This window comes from Danio aesculapii, chromosome 3, assembly GCF_903798145.1.
Source record: "Danio aesculapii chromosome 3, fDanAes4.1, whole genome shotgun sequence".
NCBI lineage: Eukaryota > Metazoa > Chordata > Actinopteri > Cypriniformes > Danionidae > Danio > Danio aesculapii.
In genome coordinates, this window is record NC_079437.1 from 2,768,442 (window position 1) to 2,778,623 (window position 10,182).

A 10,182-nucleotide genomic window follows, 5' to 3' on the forward strand; every position below is an offset into this window, starting at 1 on the left:
ACTATAAATTGATCATTTTCTCCCTACTCCTCTATCTTCGTTTGGAAGAATCCCCCCTTCCACCCCATCTCCTCCTTTTCCTCCCTTTTCTAAAGGGGGAGCTCTCGAGACCTAATTTCAGATCTCCTGATATGCTTATCGACCGGGCGGGAGCCCTGGGCTCAAATATCTCCGAGCTCAGGGTTCTCTCCCGGGACAGCATGCCAAACCTGCTTTATACGCCAAGTATATCTAAGTGGGAACTCTTGAAAGTGCTATTATAAAACTTGTAATGATCTGCCAGCGCTTTTTCTGTTATTTTCATCACTTATTTCTCTAGATATTATTTTATATGCATGATATTTTTATATCAAACTACTCAAATGTCAATAAAAGTCACTTTGTTAAACTCTAGAGGTGACTTTTCAACATCTAAAGTAAAAAAGAGCAGTGTTCAACATTATATAATGCAATTCACAACATTTTAATCTTTTATTCCGGCCAAACTAGAACAAATATGACCTTTCACAAAATAAAAATATAATTTTGACTGTATTATTTGACAGATATCTCTTCCTGCTGATCATTTTATGGACTGCACAGATGTTTAGTTATAGTTTCACACTATAGAATCTTGATTAATAATGCATATAATCTTATTTTATAGAGAAACTACGCAGATTAATGAACATTAATGATTTCATCAGACTGAAGTTGCAGCTGAATGAGGCTTTTGGTTGTTTAGTACTCAATATAATTAGCTGAACATGTTTCAATTACAGGTAAATATTATTTAAAAAGTACAATTTATATTTACAATTCAGAATATGGGTACTTTAAATAGACTAAGATCTACAATTATATATTATATAAATTATAATTATATAAAAATGCTTAATGTGCTATTAAATTGTGTGATACATCTGTCACGTAGACACTGAGTCATTAAACAGTGTGTATAATTGGAAATGGATTAAATAAATATAATCCATAATCTGTGTTATGGCCGGGGCGGGGCTGTGTGTAAATGACCCGAACAACCAACAGTGTGGTTAAAGGTTGTTCAACCACTGAAATAATTTGAGAGACATTATATTAAAGGGCACATAGTTTACCTCTTTTTTATGATTTAATATTAATATTATGGTTCTTCTGAGTGTGCCAGTTTAGGTTCAGTTTAAAACACAATTCAGATTTGTTTATTATAATGTGTTAAAAAGTGTCATGTTGGGGGCGTGTCCACAGTTCGCTGATTTATGGGTGTGTTGCTTCACATGTAAATTAGTTTTGGCTTCCCGCCCAACGTAACAAGGGGGCGGGGCCATGAGCTCACCCGCTCTGCGTTTGCAACAGAGTCTGACAGGCAGACGGAGAAGGAGAGAGAGGATTACCATTCAGTCGTACATGTACGACTCTGACACAGACCAAGCAGAGAGTACAAAATTATTTGTGTCGTTGTATAGTTTTACAGCCAACTGTGTGCTAGTTTCAAGTGCCGAGCTTATACACAGAAACTAATAACCACGCACACTGAATTAACTTTGACTGAGGCACCGGATGCGCCGCTCGAAGCCGCGACACGGCACACCAGACACTCTCTGTGGTGCACTAGAGACATGAAGTGTCTCGAATCGTCGCGCCACGCATTTTTGAATTCTAAACATAGGTTTCTGCAGCGGTCCGTGGCGCCCAGCCGTCGACTTGAGTGTACCCTGATAGAAACCTATGTTTAGAATTCTAAAACGCATGCTAGTTAAGATCACAGGGAGCTTCTGGGATCGCGAGAAATGCAAACGGCTGAAGTATAAAGTAGACTCAATGAGAATATTGCTCTTGTGTTGAGCCCAATGAGCCTTGCATCTAAAAATAGAGCTAGCGTGTTCCTTTAGTGATATCGCTTCGACTCACGCTGAAAATGGCGGATGTGAATCAACAAACTGAGGATATGATGACGCGCCTGTCAATCAATATTGGTGGGCGGGGGGACCGCACTTCTACGTAAAGTTGCGGTCGATCTGAAAACAGCTCCAATTGGTCCACCGATTTTTATGTTGTTAAATTGAAAAAAAAGCCCTGGGTGTGCTTATATCACCCCAATATGACAGTCTAAACACCATACATGCACATATGTCTGTCCAAACAGCTTGAAAAGTAGATTTTTTACCATAAATGCCCTTTAAAGGCACAATATGTACAATGTATAAATTGAAATATCCAAACACCTGTAGGAGAGCGTCGTTAATTTTGTTGATTATGCACTTATAAGATCCCAAACATTTAGAAGAATGTTTAACTTGTGTAACTTGTGAGATGGGAAGTGTGTTCATGCTAATGACGTCACACACAGTCCATTTCCAATTTGGTTTTATAGAAATCAGAGAAACTGCAGCGATGCTTTAATATGTTGTGTGTTTTGATTTTATAGATTGCACAGAGCAGCAGTATAGCTGAAGCCTAAGATGTGTTTAGTCTGATAAATCGGCACACTTGATCACGAGCAGAAGGACTCGTATTAGTGGACTGTGGCATAATAAAAGCTCTGCTGTATTCAGCACTTCACTTGTTTCACTTCTTACTCTGTTTCATACTAGCATGTTAATAAGTGTTGAACAGTTTAGCTCATCCAGCAACATGATTTCTGCAGGAGTGCCTTAGGATGTATTGAAAACCATGACTTGATTTCACACTCAGTCAGAAAGGCATCAAAATGTGCTTTTGTTTGTTGTGAACATACACCCTCTAGTGGCCAAAATTACATACTGTGCCTTTCAGGTTCAAGAACTACATGGTGTTGCTTTAATAGCACACGTGCACTATTAAACAGACACAACATTTTATACACAAATCCATTTATTTTTTAATCTGGCCTCATTTTGCTTTAGTTTTCAAAGTCCTGAGATGAACTGATCCTCAGTCCTCCTCTTGTGGACTAGTGATGGATCCTTCTTGAACGATTCATTCAGTTTGAATGAATCTTTAATGTGACTGGAGAACGATGAGGGGGAATAATTCTTTCATTCGTGGATGTGCACATTTGTGCAGGTGGAAGAGAAGATCAGCTCTTTTTTCGAGTCTTCTATCGGGTTTGAGTCGTTCGTTCATCATGTGAAAGACAGAAGCCAAACATATGCAGTCAGAGCCAGAAAAAGATTTGATCTGTTCATTTCTTGAGTCCTTGGTTTTAAGTCATCTCTTTACATGCTGAACATGATGAACGAATGACTCAAAAACTATTTTGGTCCAGACGGGAGGCATCAACACAGTTGTGTTTCATTGCTGCTAGCTGTTTGGGCCCTTAAAGATCCCATGAAGTGTTTTGAAATGTGTATTTTACTCAATGTTTGTCAATCTCAACTAAAACACGAAGAGAGGGCGGGACACAGAGTAGCTCCTCCCCTTTAAATAAACAGCCAATAGCGTTTCATTTTTCTCACAGCTCTGCTAGTGAGAGTGGTTGAGCTCAAGCGCATCAAATGAAAAGCAAATGAGAAGAAGGAGGCGAGGCCTGCCAGACACTAGAGAGCATTTGATTGGTCAATAGTTGATGAGAAACTGAAATCCGCCATTTTATGGACTACATCTCCATGCATGCACTCCGCTCACACACACATGTTCCTTATCCTGACTGATTGCACACACAACACCGGATTACACACACTATATAAGCAGCAAACACACTCTCTCTAGTCGCCGAGTCTTGTTTACACTTATTGACATTACGCCGCGTTTACTTTGTCTTGTTTATCCGTGTTTTTACCCTCGCCTTGTTATCTGTTTATCCCTGCCTGCCGCCTGACCTCTTGCCTGTTACTTTGACTACGTTTATGGATTGCCTGTATACTAGTGATGGTGAAATGAAGCTTTCTGAACCAGTGAAGCTCTCGACTCAATTGTATTGGAAAAAGGTTCAGGACGTCACTGATCACGTGATGATGGCAAAACGAATCAAGCTCCGGTACACTGCTTCACTGCGAGATGTATCGTTTTTCTGATACATGCTTCGAAGCCTCAGCGCACAACGTCACATCACAACTGTATACATCTGGTTGCCCCTGCATTGACCACTGCTTACCTGACCTTGTATTAAACCTGCATGTGGATCCGCACCTCTGTTGTCAGTGTCACTTCCCGTGGTTACAATGACGTTACACGAGAACACGAGGACGCAAGAACGCATACTGAGAAACGTTGAGATGTAATTTGAATGTAACTTTATAAGTGTGAGTCTATAATGTGTGTGTCAGCAGGGAGAGTTAAACCACAGTGAACTGAACCAACTTCAATTTAAACTGCTTTGACACAATCTACATTGTAAAAGCGCTATAGAAATAAAAAGGTTCATCAGCACTGGTGTCGGTGTCGCATTAAGGGGTCACGACCGTCCATGTGTTTCCTCAGGTGTAGACGAGTCCTGAAGAGATTATCAGGAGCGTCTGAACACTGCGGTCACTGCGGCACATTTAACACCACCTGTTACAGCATCTGTGAATCAGACACAACAACACACACTTCAGCACATCACACCATCACTGCGGATCATGAGGGCACTTTACTAGCCTCTATTTCTCTAATCTCTGTTTGTTGCCAGTTTTTTTTCCTCTAGGGTTTTTCCCTTCATATTCCTAAACATTTACAATAAATGAAGTGAACTAGGGGAGCGATATGGTGGCTCAGTGGTTAGCACTCACAGCAAGGAGGTTCGCTGGTTCGAGTCTCGACTCGATTGGCATTTCTGTGTGGAGTTTGCATGTTCTCTCCATGTTGGCGTGGGTTTCCTCCGGGTGCTCTGATTTTCCCCCACAAGTCCAAAGAGATGCGCTATAGGTGAATTGAATAAACTAAATTAGCCGTAGTGTGTGTGAATGAGTGTGTATGGGTGTTTCCCAGTACTGGGTTGCGGTTGGAAAGGCATCCGGTGTGTAAAACATGCTGGATAATTTGGCGGTTTGTTCTGCTGATGAATAAAGGGACTACGCTGAAGGAAAATGAATGAATGAACTGAACTAAACTGAACGTCAACAGTTTCAATTTACCTTTACGTTAATTATGTCATGCTATGCTATGTTAATTCATCTATGTTAAGCTGTCTTGACACAATCTACACTGTAAAAGTGCTAAAGAAATAAAGATGAAGAGTAGTTCTACATTTATCCTTTTTATTTTGATCCAATTTTCACATTCGCTGTATATTTCAGTTTAGTTTTGGCTCATTTTATTAATGGTTTTAATAGTTTTAGCTTAGTTTTTAATCTTATGAACACATTTCTATTCAGTTTTTAGATATTTAGATATTAGATATTTAGCTTTAGTTTAATAACCAAACACATCCGGTGTCAACCAGAACAGCTTTTGAACAGCTTACAATAACTCTTGTGCAAAATAAAACATGTGTTTGAGGAGATCTGTGAGGGTTGTGGTGTGGAAACTTTCAGTGTAATAAGTATCTAAATCAGGCATGGGCAAACTCGATCCTGGAGGGCCGGTGTCCCTGCAGACTTTTGCTCCAACAGTAATCAAACACACCTGAACACCCTGATTAGTGTCTTCAAGATCACTAGAAAGCTACAAGCAGGTGTGTTTGATTAGGGTTGGTGCAAAACTATGCAGGGACACCGGCCCTCCAGGATCGAGTTTGCCCATCCCTGATCTAAATTGTCAGTATAATGAGGTGGTATAAATCTTATTTGGCCCTGTTCACACCAATTAAAGAGATTAAAAAACAGGGTGCGATTTACAGGGGGGTTTGGTGGAGATTGACCCTGCAGTTTTAATGCTTTATCCCCCCCTGAAGGACATCAAAACAGCATGTATAGGGGGGTCAGCTCTTTAATACTGAGAAATAATTTGCTCTGCTTTGTATTTTAAATAATAATGTTACTAATTAAAATTAATCTAAAATCAAATTAATAATATAATATACATTTGACCACCCCTATAATGGTTCATACCACTGTGAATGCATAATCTCACCAATCAGTCATAAAATAGTGCTTTGTTTCTACATACAGCCTAAAGGAAGTCAAATTAGATGCGTAGTTTGACTTACAGTAACCTCAGAAGTAGATAATCGGATACTGTAGGTCAGAATACACAAAATATCCCACAAAACACTGAAAATCTATAAATAAATTAGATGTAATTGAAATAAATACATACGTTTCAGGCCCAAAGCCAGCCTATTAAAAGCCTAATTAAATGGACCTTTTTGTAATTATTTGCCTCAAATTAGGAGGTTCAAATACTGCATTTTAGTGACATTTTAACCACTAATTTGTGCTGGATTAGTTTAGCGGATGGTTATCATTACCACCCCAGCTAGCAAAATTAATGTGGCTCAAATCCGACCCACATACTGCATGGATATAAATCACCATAGCAATATCACTTATCAGCCAGAATTCAACCAAATGAACCAGAACTGACCCTATTCTGCGCCACAGTTTGCTTTTATTCTGGCCTAGATCCAGCCCACAGCAGACATTTACATCTGGACCACATACAACATGGAATGATGGCACTCTGCTCCTGTTTGTCAGATCTGGGCCACAAATAAGCCAAAGCAATACCACAGATTAGCTAGAATTCAACCAAATGAATCAGAACTGACCCTATTCTGTGCCACAGTTTGATTTTATTCGGCCCAGATCCAGCCGACACCAGACACTTACATCTGGACCACATACCTCATGGACTGATGGCTCTAGGGCGGTCCGCTCCTGTTTGTCAGATCTGAGCCACAAATAAGCTAAATCAATACCACATATTAGCCAGAATTCAACTAAATGAACCAGAACTGACCATATTCTGGGCCACAGTTTGCTTTTATTCTGGCCCAGATCAAGCCCACAGCAGACACTTGCATCTGGACCACATTCCGCATGCAATGATGGCACTTGGATGGTCCGCTCCTGTTTGTCAGATCTGGGCCACAAATAAGCCAAAGCAATACCACATATTAGCCAGAATTCAACCAAATGAACCAGAACTGACCCTATTCTTGGCCACAGTTTGCTTTTATTCTGGCCCAGATCCAGCCCACAGCAGACACTTGCATCTGGACTACATACCGCATGGAATGATGGCACTTGGACGGTCCGCTCCTGTTTGTCAGATCTGGGCCACAAATAAGCCAAAGCAATACCACATATTAGCCAGAATTCAACCAAATGAACCAGAACTGACCCTATTCTTGGCCACAGTTTGCTTTTATTCTGGCCCAGATCCAGCCCACAGCAGACACTTGCATCTGGACTACATACCGCATGGAATGATGGCTCTAGGGCGGTCCACTCCTGTTTGTCAGATCTGGGCCACAAATAAGCCAAAGCAATACCACAGATTAGCTAGAATTCAACCAAATAAACCAGAACTGACCATATTCTGGGCCACAGTTTGCTTTTATTCTGGCCCAGATCCAGCTCACAGCAGACACTTGCATCTGGACCACATACCGCATGGAATGATGGCTCTAGGGCGGTCCGCTCCTGTTTGTCAGATCTGGGCCACAAATAAGCCACAGCAATACCACATATTAGCCAGAATTCAACCAAATGAACCAGAACTGACCATATTCTGGGCCACAGTTTGATTTTATTCTGGCCCAGATCCAGCCCACAGCAGACACTTGCATCTGGACCACATGCCGCATGGAATGATGGCACTTGGACGGTCCGCTCCTGTTTGTCAGATCTGGGCCACAAATAAGCCAAAGCAATACCACATATTAGCCAGAATTCAACCAAATGAACCAGAACTGACCCTATTCTTGGCCACAGTTTGCTTTTATTCTGGCCCAGATCCAGCCCACAGCAGACACTTGCATCTGGACTACATACCGCATGGAATGATGGCTCTAGGGCGGTCCACTCCTGTTTGTCAGATCTGGGCCACAAATAAGCCAAAGCAATACCACAGATTAGCTAGAATTCAACCAAATAAACCAGAACTGACCATATTCTGGGCCACAGTTTGCTTTTATTCTGGCCCAGATCCAGCTCACAGCAGACACTTGCATCTGGACCACATACCGCATGGAATGATGGCTCTAGGGCGGTCCGCTCCTGTTTGTCAGATCTGGGCCACAAATAAGCCACAGCAATACCACATATTAGCCAGAATTCAACTAAATGAACCAGAACTGACCATATTCTGGGCCACAGTTTGCTTTTATTCTGGCCCAGATCCAGCCCACAGCAGACACTTGCATCTAGACCACATACTGAATGGAATGATGCCTCTAGGGCGGTCCACTCCTGTTTGTCAGATCTGGGCCACAAATAAGCCAAAGCAATACCACAGATTAGCCAGAATTCAAACAAATGAACCAGAACTGACCCTATTCTGGGCCACAGTTTGCTTTTATTCTAGCCCAGATACAGCCCACACCAGACACTTACATCTGGACCACATACCTCATGGAATGATGGCTCTAGGGTGGTCCACTCCTGTTTGTCAGATCTGGGTCACAAATAAGCCAAAGCAATACCACAGATTAGCTAGAATTCAACCAAATGAACCAGAACTGACCATATTCTGGGCCACAGTTTGCTTTTATTCTAGCCCCGATCCAGCCCACAGCAGATACTTACATCTGGACCACATACCGCATGGAATGATGGCACTTGGACGGTCCATTCCTGTTTGTCAGATCTGGGCCACAAATAAGCCAAAGCAATACCATGTATTAGCCAGAATTTAACCAAATGAACCAGAACTGACTCTATTCTGGGCCACAGTTTGCTTTTATTCTAGCCCAGATACAGCCCACAGCAGACACTTACATCTGGACCATATACCTCATGGAATGATGGCTCTAGGGTGGTCCGCTCCTGTTTGTCAGATCTGGGCCACAAATGAGCCAAAGCAATACCACAGATTAGCTAGAATTCAACCAAATAAACCAGAACTGACCATATTCTGGGCCACAGTTTGCTTTTATTCTGGCCCAGATCCAGCTCACAGCAGACACTTGCTGTGTGTGGCAAAGTACAGAAAAATCCCAGCATGCATTGCAGTATGAATACAGCTTATATATGCTCCAGTTTTCATTATTTGCTGTTGATTCTGCTGTTTATGTTGATGTCACGTTTAGTATCTTGTTTGTGATGTTTGTGAGTTTTGTTCATTTTGTTAATTGTCACCGTTGTTAAGGTTCATATGATGATTATTGATGTCTCTGTGAGCAGAAGTTGAACCATCAAATTATTTTAGTTTATAAACCTTCATAATTCTGTGGCATGTGTAAGCATGTTATTACAGTACTTCTAATAATGGATTAAACATTGGTTAACATCAGTGAATTGTATTATTTCATCACAGGTTGTGCCTCACTTAATTTTATTGTTTTGGTTTTTTTTTTGGCTTGTTTGCTGTAATGAATAAACTTTTCAAGCAAAGTTCTTAAAAGTTACAGCAGCCCAAAAGAAATTTTATATGAAGAGGTTCAGGGATATGAGCCCAACTAAAGCAAACACTTTTCTCCATGATTGTGACTTTAGTCTATGTGGTCCACATATGTTTTAATATGACTGGGCCACGTTTGCCATATCTCCTCTGGGCCACTTTAGTCTCACAGCCACATTAGCAAGAGCTAACTGTGCAAAATATTTGCCAAAAGTGGCCCACATATGTTTTAAGATAACTGGGCCACATTTGGCATATCTTCTCTGGGCCACTATAGGCTCAAATCCACATTAGCCAGAGTTTACTTTGCCGAATATTTGCTAAAAGTGGCCCATGTATGTTTTAAAATAACTGTGCCACATTTGCCATATTTTCTCTGGGCCACATTAGACTCACAGCCGCATTAGCCAGAGCGTACTGAGCTAAATATTTGCCAAAAGTGGCCCACATACGTCTTAAGATAACTGGGCCACATTTGCACCAACACATGTGAGCCATTTTAGGTTTAGACCCAGATTACCCTTAAATGACTAGGCCACATTTTTGCCAACTGTGGCCCCCATTTGTCCTCCATCATTTGGGCCAAAGTGCCATAAGTGCCAAATCTTTGCCTTAAATGGCCCGTATATGATATTGAATCCCCCCTCCCTTTCCCATTTTACAGGTGGGCCACTTCAGGTTCATATTCATTTTGTCTGGGCTAATGGAAGACCACCAGTGCCGCATAACTGCCTGAAGTGGCTCACATTCGCATGCTATCCCAGACTCTTTTTAATGCAACAAAAACACTTCCTACATTTT